The 20123-nt window shown below is 41.7% G+C and overlaps 1 protein-coding gene across 5 annotated transcripts in view; it reads left to right on the forward strand.

Moving 5' to 3' along the window:
• Positions 1 to 20123, forward strand: part of hivep2a (HIVEP zinc finger 2a) — a 61488-nt gene that overhangs the window by 17370 nt on the left and 23995 nt on the right. Inside the window, exon 1 of one of the 5 annotated variants that reach the window (XM_047819028.1) lies at positions 6508 to 6683. The exons of the other annotated variants lie outside the window; for them this stretch is intronic. The gene's annotated coding sequence lies outside the window, so the exon portion shown is untranslated. Of the gene's footprint in view, positions 1 to 6507; positions 6684 to 20123 lie in introns of those variants that run through there. 5 annotated transcript variants of the gene reach the window in all.

Below are 20123 nucleotides of genomic sequence, written 5' to 3' on the forward strand. Positions count from 1 at the left end.
CTGTTGCGTGAGAGGATGACATTTCCACTGAGATCTGTGTTTGAGCACTTCACCGACGTCGCAGTTTCCCCCCCTTATTCACGGGCTGAGGAGCTCGCAGAGCTGTTAGACCGGGAAGAAATCTCTGAGCTTGAGGTTGCAGCTTGGGATTTTTATTCTTTTGTTATTGAATCAGTAGATGAAATTCTCTTAAAGCGTTGTGCTTACTCCGCTGCAGCTCACAAAGGAAAAACCTCAACAGATCATTCATAATCAGAATTTGGATTTAAAAAAGAAAAAAAAAAAACAAAGCATCGTTTTTTTTTTGTACATCAGTTTCCGCTGAGTCACGTTAACGAGAGTAGATTTCCAGCATGATGAAAACCATGAGTAATATTAAACCCTGAGCCGAGACTCAAACCCACGACATACGTCTCCGTCGCCGACCTTTCAGTTACAGTAAAGTTTATAGATTTCACTCGACATAATAAATCAGTCTTGTCATCATTATAGATGTGTTTATTTTAGTTTAGTTTAGTATCAACGATGAAATCGCTCTTTATTAAGGATCGTATTATGTCCGAGAACCAGAGGAACCGTTATAGCACACGCATGAATGTACGGAGGATTTTTCGTCCAGATTGATTAGCTGATTGACTGGTTTTCTGCGTCAATGTCACAGCGAGGTCACAGAAAGGTCACGAGGTCTGAATCATATTACTTGAATAGTTTCCTCCTCTGTTTCTGAAGTCTGTCAGTCAAACAGCTGAGCAACAAGAACTTGTTTTTTCCTGTTTCTTAGCGTTGTAGCTAAAGGTCTGTCTCTTTTTTTTCAGGGCTTATTTTTATTCGTCACCGTTCGTGCTGAACTTGAACGCAAAACTGAACAGAGTTTTAAGTTTAAAGAGTCGCCGTGTGTTTGACCTCCAGTGTGTTTTAAACTCTGCTGGACTTCATGCTGTGGTCATCGTGTTTACGGTGCAGATTCAGAGAGCGCCAACAATCTTAGCTGCCTATTCGGGGAACTTTCCAGAGCTGCGTGTCTGTGATGGTGGGAAAGTCTGTTGGTGGGAAAAACACACACCTTACTTCAGCCTTCTGAGAGCAGAGCTAATGTCCTGCCGGAAAATAAATGAATAAATCGCTGCGTATTAAAAGCTAATAAATTTCATGTGAAAGAAGTGTTTAGTGGCACAAAGATTAAATCCCATCCTTACTCTAAATGTTTGTCCGATTCGTTTAGAAGCGGAGCAACATAATTTGTCAAATCACTCACTCGTTTGTTTTATTTTTAATTTGTTTTATTTCATCCTGCATGGCCCCAGGTGATCCGGTGGAACTTTGTATCCGGTTGTTATGCCGCCGAATCAGAGGCGTTATTCATGGAAAAGCTTGAGCTCTTTAGCGTTCACTAAAACATAGAGCTGTGTTTGTTATGCTGCTGTAGGAGTCTTTACATGCGTCAGCCCTGAGGCATGTGTAGGCCATTCGCTGGAACAGGGGGTGTTTGTCTGTTTGGGAAGCCCCCAGTCCTCATTCCTGGCATCGAACGGACGATCCCTCTCTGAGGATAAATATGGTTGTGCTCCTGTGTCTGACTGCTGAATGCTGTTGTTTAGAGTGCTGGAGATTTGAGAGGTCGAAGGTCACGTGGTAGCTCTGCCTCGGTATGCCTGGCTTCCAAAGTAACAGGTGCCACAGAGCGACGTGAGCGTTCACGGACTGAAGGGAATTTTCAGGGGAGGTGCCATCAGACCAATCTTTTTCACTCCTGTGGATGAAATGCGAGACAGCTGCTGCAGAGGAAAACACAGCAGCAGGTTGTGTAACAGGCAAAAGTGAATCCCGGAGAGAGCCGTCGCTTCCTCCATAACCAACGTGCACCGAGCATGTAAGAGCTCGTTTGTTTTTGAGCAGCTGCCAGAACGTTTGATTTAAACCATATGACCATCTGATGACCAAAACAAAAAAAACCCTCCTTTAGAGGTTAATGTCATGACATGAAATTAGCACTCGTGTGACTGAGGATAGAATGAGCTGTCACAAACACATGATGGACTTCTTCTTCTTCTTCTTCTTCTTCTTATTATTATTATTATTATCATTATTATTATTATTATTATTATTAACCAACAGGAAGTCAGGCATTGAAGATTATTCTCTGGGTATAAACTCTTAGAGGATTCATCATATTTAAACCACATTTGCTGTAAATGCACCAAAGATGTCCATGGTGTTAAACTGCAAAGGACGTTATGATATTTCAGACACGTCGCTTCGTCGACACAATCACCATGTTACGCCACACATACAGGAAGTGAGGCATATTTCCACTGTATCTCACAATGTGACCAAATGAGGCTCGTAGACCAAATGTTTGTTTGTTTTTTTTTGTTTTTGTTTTTTTTTAAGCATGTTTATTTGATTCTATCAAGATTTTGCCAGCACGGTGTGAAGATTTGCATAATGCTAAATTGCAAAGGATATGTTGAAATCTTGTATGGCATTGGTATGGTGAAAGGATAAATAAAATACCTTTAAGTTTAAATCTGTTGTGCAAGGATGTACTGATCTTTATCATAAGATGTCAGTGGCAGTGTGATAGAGACAGCTAGAGACAGCGGGAGAGAGCGAGAGAGAGCGAGAGAGAGCGAGCATAGCCAAGCCTTAGAGCGCTACCTTATTCGCTCCCTTGGCTCTCAGCCTCTCCTGGATTGGAGTGTGAACACACTCTGGAGCCCTGATGCAATGATTGTACATACATTTTGCATTCTGTCATAATTACCTTTCGCCATTTGTTCTGTCCAACTGTCTGTCGATATAAGACTTTTACAGGAAGGGAATATTGTAAAGAAAGGGAAACTCTGCAGCCGTGTGCCAGGTGGGATATTTTATGCTAATTGGATGCTTATTCCATTTCGTGTGTTTGCGTTTGACTTTATTTGTGTATGTGTGACTTGGGGTAAAATTCATTATATAATTCTAATATTATTATATTCTGAAAGCTTTTTAACATTTTTTTTTTTTTTGCCAGTTCAGAAATGTCTTTTTTTTTTTTTTTTACGAAAACATTCCAAGCTGGTTTGAACATGGCGCCGTCGCAGCCACCATCAGGCTTGCCAGTATTGCCATGGCAACATTGCTTTTCACCCAAGTAACACCCAGCAATGCTCCTTTTCACAAGTTGGTGATTAAATCTGTCTTCATTCCAGCAAATATTTCATATAGTTGCATATAGAATCCAGATTAGAAGAAAATTCCTGATTTGGTCCTGAGTTCTTCATCCAGACTGAGGGAGAAGGGAGGGAGTTCAGAGGGAATACAGAGGGAGAACTGAGGGAAAACTGAGGGAAAATGGAGGGAGAACAGTGTGAGAACTGAGGAAGAACCTTAATTTCCATCATTTACCTAATCATTTACCTCAGGATGGGAACAACTTTGCTGCTAACAGTATGCTTAGCTGAGATCTGGACATGGACGATCTGGACATGGAATTTGGAATTGTCAGTTATACAAACAAACAAACAAACAAAACAGTTTATTACTTTTTTACTTATTACAAATCCAACTAGCTGTTCATGTCTGCAAGGAATAATCTTCAGACTTTAAAAAAACAACAACAAACAAACACCAATATTAAAAAAAGAATACAGATTATGCAAATCATTTGCAAATTTTTATTGTTTTCTATATTTGTATCTGTTCTCTCTATCCTGACATACGGTTTCACCACTCGAAAAAAGCACTGAAATTACACTTAGCGCTACGTGCTAGAAGGTTTCGGTGACGATTTCTGAGTGTACGATGCTTCTGTAAGGAACATAAAGAAGCGTAATGATAGCACAGTGTCTGCTCTTAAACAAGCCAGTTCCTCTCTGCAGTCTGTACGGTGGACGTAGCTGCTTTCTTACTGAGAAATAGTTAATTATTAAGTATTAATATGAAACCACTTTGATATCACATTTTCCTACATGCTTCCAGCGATACTTAAGATTAAATATTGATGAAGTAAAGATGTTCTGAAGGTTTGTTTGCTCGAAGCTCAGATAGATCTGTTACAGAGCAAGTGAATGCAGGAGTGTGAAGGAATGCAGTATCATTCATAGCATTTCATCTTCTGTGGTTCCCTCTGTGATTATTTTCTATCAAGACCCAGAATGCCCTGATTAAAATCGCCTTGCTGACCAAAAGTATGTGCACCCCCGAAAGTTAAAACCACATGTCCTGTTTACTCGTCTCCACTAGATGTTGAATCATGACCGGGTGGATTAATGAAAATTCGTTTAGGTCATTAGTGAGATTAGACACTGATGTCGGGATGTTAAGGAGACTCAAGTTCCAGTCCATCTCAGAGGTGTTTGGTGGGGTTGAGTCAGAGTCAGGGCTCTGTGCAGAACACTCTAGTTCTTCACTTCAACCATCACCTTCACACCATGTCAACCATCACCTTCACAACCTGGAGCAGGTTTGTAGTTCCACTGAAGATAAACTGTAACCCTTCAGCATACAAACACGTTCTAGGTTTATCTTATGTTATAGAGCATGTGATAAACATGTCCTTTTTAGCATTTTTTTCAACTATCTAGACTGATTTTTGGCTTTCTTTGTGTTCTCAGTGCCCTATTCTGCTCTCTCTACCATGGTATAATATAGGGCTCCTCTGCAGGCATCACATGCTTTTTTGTGGCAGAACGTTCCCCAGGGAACGTTGTTTACAGTAAGACTTGCTTAGACAGGGAACATGAGCCCTGGAGAATCAGAACCGCTGCTTGGTTTTTTCTTTTTTCTCTCTCTCTCTTTGTCAGAGATCCACAGGGAATCGCAGCATCCACTCTGGAAGTCAGGAGAGGTCACGTATATTTAGCTGTGCAAATTGGATTGTAGAAGAACAGCAGAATGTGTTTGACGGCTCAGGAACAAACCCGTAGTGCTGATAGGGGAGGGAAGTTTGCAGATTTGTCTAGTGTCAGCTTGCATAATTAGCTGGGCAGAGTGACTGGTTCTGCTGCAGGTTTCTAAGGAGAACCTCACAGCACTCTCACACATGGTTTTGAAACTATTTGGAAATTGCCTGGATAAGATCTTTTATCGTGTTTATTATCTTCTATCATGTTTATCACCTTTACAATATTAGTGACGTGACGTGACATACAGCTAAGTACGGTGACCCATACTCAGAATTCGTTCTCTGCATTTAACCCATCCAAAGTGCACACACACAGCAGTGAACACACACACCGTGAACACACACCCGGAGCAGTGGGAAGCCATTTATGCTGCGGCACCCGGGGAGCAGTTGGGGGGTTCGGTGCCTTGCTCAAGGACACCTCAGTCGTTAGTATTGCCAGCCCGAGACTCAAACCCACAACCTTAAGATTAGGAGTCAAACTCTCTAACCATTAGGCCACGACTTCCCCCCAGCAGCTGTCACGTTCGGCAGCTCAACTTTTAGACCTTAATTTCCAGGTTTATCATTTAGGACAGTAACCAAACACACACAAAGTCACCGATGAGCTTTAAACGTGCTGTAACTCTTTTCCCCATCATCATGAATGTTGTCATGAACTCTCAGCTTACATTCGCTAATCTAATACACTGCTCCACAGAACACACCTTTCACTACGCTTGATCTTATAGCCAGTTTTTTGTTGTTGTTGTTGTTGTTTTTTAGACCATGCCAGAAAATTATAAAGTTACTCCATGTTCACAAAATGATGCATAAATTATCAAATAATGCCAAAACTTAACCATGTCATCGATATGGGTGTTAAATAAAAATGAAACAGTGCTGTAGAACAAAACCAGATAATCTGTTCGAATGTGAAATCGAGTGTGATAAAGGTTAAAAACATTAACAGAGGTGAAGGAGCACTGGTTAGAACCTTGTTCTTGTAATTCTAGTACCAGTGGTGTGACAGTGCAGCTAATCCCTATAAACACACACACACACACACACACACACACACACACACAAACAACACATACCCGTGATCCACAAGTCAATCACAAAAGTGTTCAGCCAGCCAGGAATAGAAAAGAGAAAGCACATCGGTGGAGGAATTTTGTACATGTTAGCCTGGCGATCTATTTATAGCACTAGGGAGAGCTTTAACGAGGGAGTCCAGGAAGAGGAAGTGTTGCCTTGTTGTTATGCCCTGCTTGGCATGCCATGGACAACCCCAGGTCAAAGGCATTGAGGCCAGATGGTTAAAGTTTGGTTTGATAAGACACTGTGTCTGAACCACACACACACACACACACACACGCACAAACACACACGCCACTTTCAGCCTGTGCTTCGTTCCCTAGCTCTCTTGACCCGTCTATTTGTGGTCATGTCTCGCTTCACCAAAATGTAAACTTCATTTGCGCAAGCAAACAGAACCGGCGGAGCGCGAGAAGCTGCGCGAGAGACTGCGTGAGCGCTGAAAGCGTCTCTGAGCGTAGCCTGTTGTATAATCCCTCTAGGGGCCCCAGTGCTATTTTTGTTCCTGGATATGCGTCACGACTGGGTATTTTCTCTGGTGACTAGCTTACATCAGTAGGTCTCCTAGCATACGCTCTATCAGCGAGTGTCTTCTGATTGATGGGAGTTTCTCTAGGCAGTTTCGCCGCTCGTATTCTCGACTCCCTCGAAATGGACAAGGGAAGTGCAAGCACAGAGGAATGCAGCAGATGACTGAGGGGCCAGTGAAGCCAGGCTGGTATGTAATCTGCCTTTTTTTTTTTTTAAACAAATCTTTCCTCCACGGAGCGCGTGTGTGTGTGTGTGTGTGTGTGTGTGTGTGTGTGTGTGTGTGTGTGTGTGTGTGTGTGTGTGTGTGTGTGTGTGTGTGTGTGTGTGTGTGTGTGTGTGTGAGCGCGCGTCCGGCCGCACTAACAGTGGTGCTTGTGTTAGTCTGTGGGTGTGAAAACAGACAGAATGACAATACCAGAAAGGACAAGCAGGAAAGGAGTGGCAGTGGTAGACAACTTAGTCTGTGTCTAGAGACTTTCTTTCTTTCTTTCTTTCTTTCTTTTCCTTTCTTTCTGCTGCACTTCTGAAAGCTTATGCACACAGCCATGATAGCACATAGATTTTAGTCCCTGATATAGCTTTGTTTTTTAGACTCAGCTGCTTCATGTGCCAGGAAATATCAGTTCCCTAACAGAACCTTGATGGTACATGATTTTCCTCACTCCTCTCTTACACTTCTTAAACTGGACCTGAGCATTGGGACTAGTTATATCTGTCTGTTTCTAGCTGGTTTCTAAGTGCATTTAGAGATATTTTTATCTGAGAAGCTTTTCTTATCCATATTTGTATATTATCCAGTTTCTGCACGTATCCGGTGTCTCGCACCATGTCTTATAAACACGGGGTAGCCCTGGCGTGGAGATTACAGTGACCTTGAAAGGCACTGAGTTGTTTCCTTACACTATTCCTTTTTTTCTCCACCTTCCGTCTTTCTGTGAGGATGGAAGAGCGAGAATCGCCTAGCGCTCCTGTCTCAGTGCTGTGGAATGAAACCTGCCTCTTCTGCCAACCGAGCTAAAACCTTTTCCGATCAGATTCTCAGACATCATATAATCTCTGTGCGTCTGCTGCGTCTCTGGCTTACCTTGAATCATTTTAAGGATCCTAAGTAAGGGGAAAGTGTCTGCTTGGCACTGTAGACTGCATCCAGAGTTATGGGTTAGACAGGGAGCATTTAAACAGCATTTCTTATTTTTATTTTAACTAAAACTTTTTGTCCTGGTTGCTTTTCCTACTTTATAAACTCAATGTTACGTGATGTTCAGATCTGCTAGCGAGATCACAACAGCAATAGTGACAACAACATTATTACTATTATTATTATTATGATTATGGGCCCAAGCACTGAAATCGTGTATGGACCTTCTGTTGGTATCTACAGCTTCATAGCTTCATAGCTTCATAAGACTTGGTACAATGATAAAGAAAAGTCTTTGTGATCATCACAGCTATTTTAGTAAACACCTCTCCAACCCTCTAGCAACTCTTTGAGGGCAAATTTAAACAGATGTTCACAATAGTACCCACCATACATTCCATACGTTCCTTCCATTTTTTTTTTTTATATCTCAAGCCAAGTACCAATCATCATCAGACTTGGCCAATAGAACAGTAAGACCAAGCTGGACAAAACGTCTTTCTTCGGTTTTTAATATGTAGGACGGTGAAGTTTGGGCATCTTACCAGTGGTGACTAGTTAATGACCACGATCCTTGATCTTGATCTTGACCATGATCTTGTTTTCCTGGAGTGTTCTTGATAGGAAGTCGGTCAATATAAAATTTTGAACTGGACATCTTTCCTCCAGTCCTGGTGAAATCCGTATCGCTGCGTCATGAGACCAGTTTGGTGATTTTTTTCCATAAACAGAAAGATTTTCTCGGCAAACAGGATGTGAGGTCATATCTCAGCAAAGTGATTAAGTCTTGTCACACGTTTAGCAACATGACTCACTGTTAACAAACCAGCTTTGAGTTTATTTGCAACATGGGAGGGAATGTAATCTCTTAATTTGGCAGCTATATTTATCATTAAACAACAGTTGCATTCTTTTGTACAACCTAAATACCAGTACAAGCAAGAGCCTGTAAGTAGAGACGTAAAGAAATTCAGAACGCGTTAGCCTCTTAGCACATCCACCACTGCATAGGGGTTCCGTTGACTCACATTTACAAGGTAGATCCCTATGTAGTCATCTACTGCTCAGCTCCAGCAGTAGAAAAAGATGTAATTGTGAGCAGATTTTGCCTCTGCTTATTTTCCTGGTTATTATTATTGGATTAAATAAATGCTGATGATAATTTTGTGTGTGTGTGTGTGGGGGGGGGGGGGGGTTGTTTGGTGGTGGTTGTACTACATAGTGAATTACATAAGCTTCTGTCTCAGCTCCCAGAATCCCCTGTAAGGAATCATGTTTCTGTTGATAATTTTATGATGGGGTTTGCTAGGGGCGTCATACTGACCTTGCCACTTCAATGTTGACAAAGAGCTCGACACTTGAGCTTCGACAGTGTGTGTTGTTTATAGTTTAAATATGTGGGCTGATAATGTGACTTTTTATTTGCCTTTTAAAAATCTAATGCATAATAAAACAAAACATATTTGTTATTTCTCATATATATGTGCGTGTGTGTGTGTGTGTGTGTGTGTGTGTGTGTGTGTGTTATATATATATATATATATATTTATTTTTATATATATTCACACACACACACACACACACACACACACACACACACACACACACACACACACACACACATATATATATATATACATATATATATATATATATATATATATATATATATATATATATATATATATAAAATTTATTTTTTAATTGAAGACTCAAATTCTCATTTGGTGCAACCTTCTGACTATTACTGTTGAGGTTACTATACATTTTTGTATATTTTTTGTTCGCATTGCTGACCAAAGCATTTATATCTCTCTCATAAATCATTAAGTCATTAATCATGAGTCATTAAAATATCATGTATTTTATGGCGCATCATCTGGTGCGACCTATAAGAAAAGCCCATTTCGAGACTTTCGCAATGAAAACAATTCAATGACAAAAAGTCACTTCCTTGCTAAATTTCCTCGGAAACGTCTAGAGATTTTTTTGTAAAACCGTTCCAGTTACCATCTACGATCGTCATGCGGAGGACATCAGGAAAACACCGACGTTTAAAGAATATCTGTGGATTTATATTTTTAGTCCAAATTTTACAATAGACTTTATTGGGGAACTTGAAAATGTCATGTGGTGCAACCACCGTCTGTAATACGTACCGGTCCTCCTATTACGGCTTCAGGCGTTTATGTGGAGAAATGTTTTGTTTACAACCATAAAAACTATGACATGCAGTTCAGCGGGTTAATTCTGATCCTAAAGCATTCATCATTTTGCATGACCAACTTTATCTCTTATCTTTTTCTAGTCTTATCTCTTAGACTTCAGCAGGTTTTTGATCGGTATATAATACACAGCTGGTGTTCTATACTGAACTTAACTATAGAATGAAACAGCCATTATCGTTTTGTAGCAATCGGGCGGTTCTCGACTGATAAAGCCATAAAACTAGGTGTTGTATACACGAGTGACTCACAACTATGAATAATTAAAGTGCTCTTTTGGCACGTTCGTTTCTGTACATAGACCCAATGCGTTCGAGTCAAAGAAATTGTCAATAGCTTACATGCTCCATCAAACTCTTATTACAAAAAGAGGATTTTTCCATGCCATGGGCACGTCATATTTTTTCTTCTTACAGTATCTCTCATGCACGCACAACACATACACTATGCACACAGTATGCTATTGCTTTAGCTAGCAGTGAAGAATAGTGACCTGCTAAAGAGAAGCTGAGAGAGAAATGGAGGGATGCATCCACATGTTACAGGGAAAGAGGGAAAAACAAGATGGCTAAGGCTGTGTTAGACTTTACACCTCCCTCTATGGAACGTACAAAGTGTTTTTAACACTCATGGCACGTTCTTTATCACCGTGCATGTGCTTCTCATCATTTTGGGCGAGTACCCATCATGTGGCATAACTGGTAATTGGAATAACGATATTAATATAAATTCAAAATACGCCATCTAAGTTCTGTGGGTGACGTATTAATAATTGATAGAGTACGCTCCAGTCTTGTACATCTTTTTATTCGTTTCTATTTTATTATTAAATTATTTTGATTAATTTATATCTGTAAAGTCTGATAAAAGGGATGCAGTTGAGTTATCAGACTTAAAAGTATGTCGCTGTTGTACAGAATATGTATAAATAATACATGCATAATAACATTTGATGCGTTTAACCATATTAAAGATACATGTCCGGTGGTGTGGAAATACATCACGGTCGCCCCACATGACCGTTTTTTAAGAGTATGGCCAGTTCTTGTGCTAAATTCACATGATTGCATGTTTGTATGTAAATAAGGGCCGTTTTACACCTGGTCACTTCATGTGTTTTCTCTGATCCGATAGCTATCTGATTTGTTAAAACTGTTAGGCCACATAAATGCGTCTCGGCGAATCAGATATCAAACGGATCTTTCTACTCCCGCCCAAAATGCAAATATATTTTACATCATTTCCGGGGTAATTGAAATGGAACACGCTTTGGTGTATACGGTTTTCAGAATGCAATCAAAAAGAATACGAAAAAAACTTATGATGGTTATGCTACAAAAAACAGCATTTACTGATTGTTTCTGGCGCGATGCACGACTCGTGAGTCACTTGTGAGTGACGTACTTCCGTTTGGGAGGAGTGTAGCGTTGAGGTATGTGGCTTGAACAACCACATTCATTTACACCTGTCCAGTTTCATCTGAAATGCGGCCCAGACCACCTAATGAAGTGGTTTGAACGATTGGATTTATATCCGTCTCGAAAACGTTTCGGAGGGCATTTACACCTGGTCTTTTTACCATCGGATAGCTATCGGATCACAGAAAACGCACCAGGTGTAAAAAGCCCCTTGGACTACACCACATTAGAATATACCAATACACTACATCATTGATTAACAGGTTTCAAAACAAAATATCAACCCATCAGTGAGATTATTTTATAAGCTGAACTTTTTCCACTCTGTCGACTCACCGTTGTTCTGTCAGGACTTTTCAAGTTGGAATATTTGGCTGTTTACTCAGTAAAACCAGCTGCACCGTGCGACAGATAATCAGCACATCACAGTTTTCTCCCTGAAGATTTCTCTCTTTCTTATTATCCACTTCCACTTCATGCTGAAGGTGTTACTGATTAGGTCTAATTGAGGAAAGATCTCGACTCAGCTCGTCTTCCCCAGCACTAACGCAGACAGACGTCTCTGACTCCAAATAAACACGATAAGAAATTATTCCCACATAAACACACCGAGATTAACGTAATCAATTAGACAGATTTCACTTGGGTTCATTAGTGGAATTTCATTAGCCCATTGAGCCAGGGTTATGTCACGCTCTCGATGACGCCACTTCGTTCCACTCATTCATGTTACGGTCTTGACCGGTGTGTTAACTCCTACACTTGGGCAGAGAAATATTATTTTGTTGCTTTTGCTGTGCTGTGGGAAGTGTATGAGTCACTTGAGATAGAGTCATGTCTGTTTTTTTTTTGTTGCTAGCTTTAGGCAGTTGGTTTGCTTTAAGCGTGTGTATTATTTCGGTCACAGCTACATTTTCTGGTCTAAAAATACAATTCGGTAAAAAATTCTCTCAAAGCCACCGGGATGAGCAGATTAACCGCAAGTATCGTAGCGTCAGTTACGGGAGTCATGATTATTAGACTGAAATCCAGTGCTACTTCATAATGAGAATTACTTGCTGGGGTTTGTGACGCAAATCTAACAAGTCCCATGCCAGAGGACTGTGGAGGTGTATTGCTGCTACGACAGAGCTGAAGCAGGCTCCTTCCTTCCCTGCGAGTCAGTGATGGTGTCTGTGGCCTGCTCACTTGCTGGGATAAGCCCTCCATGCCTTCTGTTGTGTCCAGACCCATGCCAGCTCCTTAGCAGGAAGAAGGGATGAAATGCCCAGCTTCTGTCCAATGTGGCCTTCTTCTTCCTCTTCAGGGAAGGTTGCAGATAAAGAGCACGGGAGAACGGAGGGACTTTATGAATCATCAGCTGCTTTCTAAGGGAGAAACCATCTTGCATTCATTATGACATTAAAAACTTTATATTAGCTCTTTTTTTTTTTTTTTTTAATCTGGCAGGCACAGTGGCCAGGGCCGGTGAGTGGGCCGAGCTCAGGAAGTGGGCAGAAAGGCATGTAGGCCCCAGGACCTCTATCACAGATGGCCCACTGACACTACCCCAGGGTTTAGATTTTATGATGAAAAGAAAGAATAATAATAAAAAACAAGCCTGGATGAAAACTAATGCATGGGGTGAGGCATCTGGCTTTCCCTCAGGTGAAAGGGCATTTGGTGTTGGCAAACTACCCATTTCTGTGAGCAAGACAAGTGGAATTTGGTGTACTGTAGGACTGGGTCGAGACGTCACACAGAGCTCTACGAGAGCATCCAAGAGCAGCCAGGAAAATAGGTTTAGTTCCACTGCGTAACAGTCCGCCTGCAGGTGAGCCCACCTGTCTCCACTGGCCATGGCCATGTATTTTCCTGTCAGCTTCCAGACGTCAGGAAACCTGCTATCCACAGCGTAGACGCACACGAGCGTGGCAGAATAATCACGGCTCACCTGACTTCGTTTTTCATCCTGGAGTATCACAGCCCTCACCAGCCATTCAGTAGAATCTCCCCAAATGTTATGTTTTTCATTTTTGGTGCCTTTATTGATAAAGTTAGAGTTAAATTAACATATTAAAGAGTTACATGAATACATACAAATGCTGCGATAACGTTCCAAACGGCTGGGACGCCGACGCCGTACCGCACTCTTACTGTGGCAGGAGAAAACGAGCTGGAATATAAAAGGAAGATGAAGCTGCACAGAACCTAACAAAGTTACATAAAAAAAAACAGCAAAATGAGATTTAACGGATGGTTGCTATGGTGTTGTGAGTGATGTCTGAAACAGCCAATCATCAGACAGATCTAGCTCAGATATGAGATGCGTCACAATAGGGGATAAACTAATAAATAAATAACCTCAGTTAGATTAATTATCATATCATTACATGATGATGTGGGATTTTTTTTCCAGATTATTATTATTATTATTATTATTATTATTATTATTATTATTATTATTATTATTATTATTATTACTTATTATTATTATTATTATTATTATTATTATTATTATTATTTTTATAGTTTAAACATTAAACATTATTTCAGCTGCTAAAACCCTGCACATTCCTTTAGACCAGTAACAAAACTGATAAAACCCCATAATGCACCATCACACCACACTTATTTCTGTATTTATTTATTTATTTACTTACTTACTTACTTATTTGTTTATTTAAAATCAAGGTCAGTCTTGCTCTCACCTCAGCATTTTTCAGCGCTTAAGCCTGCAGCAGTCTGGAATGGCCGACTTTCCATCTGCTCCTCACCCATCTCTCCTTTAGTTCCAGGAAAATCTGCTGCCCTGATCATTAAGAGTGGAAAAAACAGAGCTGGCTTTACTCACCAGGCTGGTGGCCTGTGCCATTAAACTATAATGCTTGTTTGTGTGACGCATTCTCATCGTGGATTCTTCGTATTTGAGACTTTTTTCCCTTCCTGAGATTTTTTTTTTTTATTATTATTTATTTATTTTCCAAATTAGATTTTTTTTTTTTTTTTTTTGGTCCAAGGTGTAAAAGAGCGGACGATGGAGTGAATTTCTTTCGTTCGGTCCTTCTCTAATTATGTTGAAGAATTTCTTTCCCGTGCCTCACACCACTTTTGGCAGGACAAAAGCTGCGGCAGTATTTTTAGTCGCTGAATGCAATGGGCCGAGTCAGAAAGAAGGACGAAGTCGGGATGGAATAAGGGAATAAATAAAAGTCACAGCGCAGGAGCAGAGGTGGGAGTTGTGGGTTGCCAAGGACAAGGCAATGCTGCTCTATTTAAAAACCGCAGGAGTCCGTGAGTGCTGCTGTCAGGGCTGTGTGTGTGTGCGTGTGTGTGAGTGTGTGTGTTGGAGAGACAGGGGGTGTAAGTGTGTGGGGGAACAGTGAGAAGGAAATAGGAAACCGCCGCTAGCATCATACTTCTTATTACAGTGCCATCCGGTCTGACCGCATACTGCATCAAACATGACAGCAAGGACAGCCAGCCGCTGTGACGCTCTCTCTCTCTCTCTCTCTCTCTCTCTCCTGAAGCCTTCTCTCTCTACGCTCGCAGGAAAGACGACACAAACGTGGACCGCATCTACTGTACACCTCAGAAACTATCTCCAAAAACACACACACAGTGTTTCCGGCTGCGTTTATCTGGAACAGACCGGGTTTTCATCTGTAAACAAAACAGCATCGGTACTTCAGGAAGGCTGAACATGTAAAGCAATAAAGTAATAAATAAATAAGTAAATAAATAAATAAGCAGATAAATGAAAGCCTCTATTTAAAGTTTTACTCGTTGTAATGGCTTGAGCCAGAGACCTAAATGCATGTTGCAAAAGAGAACTGTGCTCTCACTACAGATCAGGGTCACGCCAAGTACAAGGAGAGAGAAGAGAGAGAGAGAGAGAAGAGCTGGCCACTTATCCCTCTGCAATCACCCAGACAGACTCACCAAACAAAAGCAGCGTAGGAAGCTTTTGGGCCACTGTGAGAAACCAGATCTTTATTTGGTTTCAGTCTGTGTTTATCGCCCGTGGAAACAGTCAAGGCCAGCCAGGTTACAGGGAGAAGGAGCTCCACAAAAGAGGACGACACACCGTGGTCACATCACAGGGTTCCTGACAAAATGATTCTCAGGGTTGTATGTAGGTTGGTGTGTATGAACGTTCTTATTGGTCCTAATGAATAAATGATTCACAATAAGGTACCGTACTGTCGCTCTGGGGACGACACCTTTCTGCTCAAGTAAATATTCACACACTGTTGGAAACGAACCCATCAGAGACGTCTGTGGATATCGGTTATTTATGACCGAGGAGAGTCAGGAGCCGGGCTTTGTCTCTTCCGCACGGGTCTTCGTGAGACAGCGTGCTTGTGCGTTTGAGCTCGTTGTCTTGTTCAGACCTCCGTTTTCTCCAAAGATCAATGAAGGATGAGATGAAGTTCTTCTCTGTTCTGTTCCCCTCCATCACGTTGTGTAATGCTCTAGTAGCTGTCATATGATGAGGATGACGACGATGACGACGACGATGTGCTTCACACGTGTAGATGATGTTCTTCCTGTTCTTCTTGGATCACACGCACAATCCTTCTTTCTCCGAACACGACGAGAAAGAAGTTCTCTTTCGGTTTCATTTCATTTGAGTTTGAGTTCCTGCTGCTTTCAGGTCGTCCTGCAGCTCTTTCATATTGAATCCTTCCCTTCCTTCTTACCTTCATGCTCATTAATCTGATCGAGGGAAAGAAAATCTTGTGTTAACGGTTAATTGTGAAGCTTTTGGTGTTTAACTCGATGTCACTGTTTTCCATTCTGCTGTAAAAACAAAACAAAAAAAAACACATGATTTGTTCATTGTCGCTTCTTGTTTCGTGAAATCTTTCTGACCGCGACCCCGGATGGACTAGAAAAAATTTTTTTGGCGCATTTCTACCTTTTCTTTGTAATCTAGCATCTGATTTTTTGTTGTTGTTGTTGTTTTTTCTTTTTCTAAATGCAGAAGATATTCTTTGTGCGAACGGGACGTTCATGTACGTCTATGCATGCTGGAAGTATATTAAATAAGAAAAAAGAAAAGTCGAATAAGTGGAAACTTTTCTCCCCTCACCATACACAAACAAACCTCTTGAGCAGATGTAGAGCATTTGTGTCTGGCCTGCAGGAAGGGAGGAATGTGGAAACCTCATAAGGAACCTCAGAATTTTCCATTCCTGCTGTGTACACGTCTCATTATCAATTTTATATGAACACTGGAAACTCCTCCAGCCTGGGAGCCTGTGTTCGTTCGGCCCCTTCGTGCTCGTCTACTCGGTCCAGACGTTCTTTGAGGGAGCGCATGGAGGACTGATTTAGTTTTAGATTTATACCCGTGTAAAATTAATAATAATAATAATGTGTTTAATATAATGCTTGTATGTCTGTTTGTGCCACAGCACCTACGTGACGACTGAAAAACGCTGCGGCGCGGCTCCACGCAGAGCACAGATGTTAATCTGCGTTAAAGTATGCGGCTGAAGCCGATTAAGGAGGCATTCTTTGTGTCCTCAGAGTGCGATAGGAAGATTCCTTTTTCTCTCGGACAGCTGACATCATCAGCCTGGTAGATTTTCATCCTGTCATTTGTCTCCCTCTTTAAATAAACACGGAGCTGCGCCATATCATAAAACAGCACTAATTGTGTTTGCCGTCATGCTCCGGGACGGTTAAGCGTGTAAACTCCCATCGCAGTCGCTGCTGTGTTTATGTAAGAGCTGTCAAAGAGCTTACACACACTTCCGGACAGACGGCGGGCCGTTCGGGGACATCTATCCACTTCCTGTAAAGGGAATTCCCTTTCAGAGAACACAGAGATTCCAGGTCGTCCTGCCGAAGCCGGAGCCGCCGCTGCTTCGGATAACCTCAGATAATCATCCACAGCTTCACTGATTTAGAAGACATCAGAGTCTTTACACAAAAAAAAAAATAAAAAAACAAGGTCTGAGATCGCAATCTTATTTTTTGTTTGTTTGTTTGTTTGTTTGTTTGTTTGTTATTTGGTTGTTTGTTTGTTTGTTTATTTATTTATACAAAAATCAAGCAGATTTTCTGCGGATTTGCTCCGAGACACGGAGTTTGACATCATCAACACCCGTCCAGTCTCTTCCATTCACGAGTGCGAACACGAGCACAGATCTCCGAGAAAGTCATTACAGACGTGTCTCACTGGGAGGAAATTAAAGGAAGAATCCAGTGCTGGTGATTTCACAGTCTCGTTTTTTTTTTTTTTTGCACAAAAAGATCAACGGATTTGGAAAGTAGCAGTCAATTCTCGGAGGGACCGAAGCTTTCAACGTCTTCTCGCTCTCTGTGTTTTATATTCTCCTCAGGTGATCAGTTCATAGCTGAGACGTTTATTATTAAGTCTGTGAATGCTGGTCTCACGTATAGTGTAAAAAAGCGTACCGGAGTTGTCATGGCAGTCGTGACGCTGCTGAGACAATGGTATAGGCGTCAGAACCAGAACCAGAAACGAGAACCAGAGATCTCAAGATATCTTTGGTAAGATTTGAGGGAAATGTGTGTCAGGAACATCACAGATACTGAGACACGATTACGTCATACAGAAAATATCGGAGTCAAATGGAAGAGAAGTGCAGTACAGTAAGCATGCATTGGCTCGTTTGTGTCAGTACACACACACACACACACACACACACACACACACAGGTCATGTTTTTATTCTGATGAAATCCAAGCTGACAGTAAACCCTGCACTGGAGAGTATCTTCCAGCTTCAAGAAGGTCGTTCTCCAGCAGGTATCGTGTAGATCATGATACAGTCAAACTCCAAGCAGGTTTGTTCCCAGCAGGCCTCATTACCACAAGTTACCAGACAGGGCAAAAACAAAAAAAAAAAACAGAGGGTGGAGGCAGGAAAGTGACTGTGGTGGGGAACACACTAGATAAACAAACACAACAGGAAGCACCAGGAGGCTTCGCTGCATCTCAGCGGAGCTGGAAAAACAATTATCACTGAGGTTCTTTTCAGGAGGAACGATGGAGAGTCCTCCAAGAAGGCTGGGGACATTGTGAATGAATGCTGCTGCCTCCCCTGCACTGTCTCCATGACGCAGCAGCTTCACTAATAAACGGAAATTCATTGTCTGGAAACAAACCCGGTCCTGTAGATCGGTTTCAACATGTTATGACAGACATGGAAAATAGGCAAGAGGGCTGCAGCATTTTTCCCTTTTCCTTTGGCAATGGCTGGCAGCCCTGAAGAAAACAAGACGACGTTTGAAGCAATAGGGGAAATGTGTGTTTGTGTGGAAGGGAGAGGGCAAAGTAAGAGTGTGCATTCATGTGTGAAGTTTTCCACGGGTAATATGTCATTGTGGGGAAAGATGGGCTGAGTTCCACTTCCTCCACCAGGGAGCATGTTGTTATGAGAGAGAACATGAGTGTAATCTGAGTAACTTTCCTCCAGTGGAACCCATTTTCCAGGCCTGGAGGTGCTGCCTGTTTGCTCGATCCCCAGGTGAGAGGAGACGGAGTTAGACATGTCGCCGTCGCCGTCGCCGCCGAACTGCCGAGCCGGAAACTTCCAAACTGACCTCTCTTCCAGGTGCAACACAGCACCGCAGCTCCATTTGGAGTAGAAAACCCAGAAATATATTTCCGTGCTGTAGTTTATACATAGCGTGTCAGGCTTGCAGAGCACTGTGTGGGTGTGTGCAGCGTGCAGAGGTTAGGAGAGCGAGACACAGTGACACGGTTCCTCCCGAGACGTACAGCAGAGATACTGACGTTCTGTAGACTTCTCCCTCGGCGCACAATAAATGTGTATCAGTCACATCGTGCGGTTAAAAAAAAACAGAAAGAAACGCTCTGGGGATGAACACGCAGGTGACAAATGAAAGGAAAACCTGGTGACCTGGTTGTAGAAAGAACATCACCAGAGTCGCTCTTCAGCTCAACACTTGACTAAGACGCTCGCTGACACATCTGACAGCCTTATTCCGTGACTTTATAGATAATTATAGACACTTTCAGTTCCTCTGCTGCTTTTAGCACATGTATGGATTGGTCAGTCAGCAGAACTTTAACCAGAATTCGTAATGCTGTGTAAATGTGATGCTTTTGGGGGTAAAAAAAAAAAAAAAAACAGGTTAAAGTTTTCACTCAAGCAATCCACAGGGCTGATAAACGTCCTGCTCTGGTCCATCGAATGAACTTTAAATCTCTAAACCTCGGAATTAAAGCGATCTCATGGACTGCGGTCACTGAATGAACTGAATGAAAGTACTCACAACTCACTCGGATATTAATATTTAACGAAGCCCCGCCTCCACGAATACAGACGTGTTTGTTAAGATTCGATCTGAATCGCTTGACTGGAAATTTTCCCTTCTTCAAGTGAATTTTGATCACAGCCCCTCAAACAATTTTTATCTCTCTCCACGACCATTAAAAATTCATCTTCTGGCTTGTTTACCCGAGTTCGCATCATTCCGTACGCCCGAGGAAGCAGACGCAATCGGTGTATCGGTTCCTGTTGCTGCCTCCATAAGGTCTCCAACTCTTTTAGTTGTGAAGCAACGAAAATATTGTGGCAGCTGTGGGCTGAAAGCTGTTCGAACGATTTCAATCAACACATCGGCCCATTGAAAGTCCAGGCTGTTTTTTTTTTTTTGTTTTTTTTTCCTGGGAATTGACACAAAGGCCGCTTGATTTATAGATATTACAGTTATAAAGCTGTTTCTTTGGGAAAAAGCAGGAATGCCCAGAGGATTCACGGTTGTTTTTAGAAATAACTAAAACAGATGTACTGAATTGAACCAGTGTGGGATGTAAAGAAGGACTATTATAGGTTAAAGTTACCCCCAGAATTATTGTAGCTC

Source organism: Tachysurus fulvidraco, chromosome 9, assembly GCF_022655615.1.
Source record: "Tachysurus fulvidraco isolate hzauxx_2018 chromosome 9, HZAU_PFXX_2.0, whole genome shotgun sequence".
NCBI classification, from domain to species: Eukaryota; Metazoa; Chordata; class Actinopteri; order Siluriformes; family Bagridae; genus Tachysurus; species Tachysurus fulvidraco.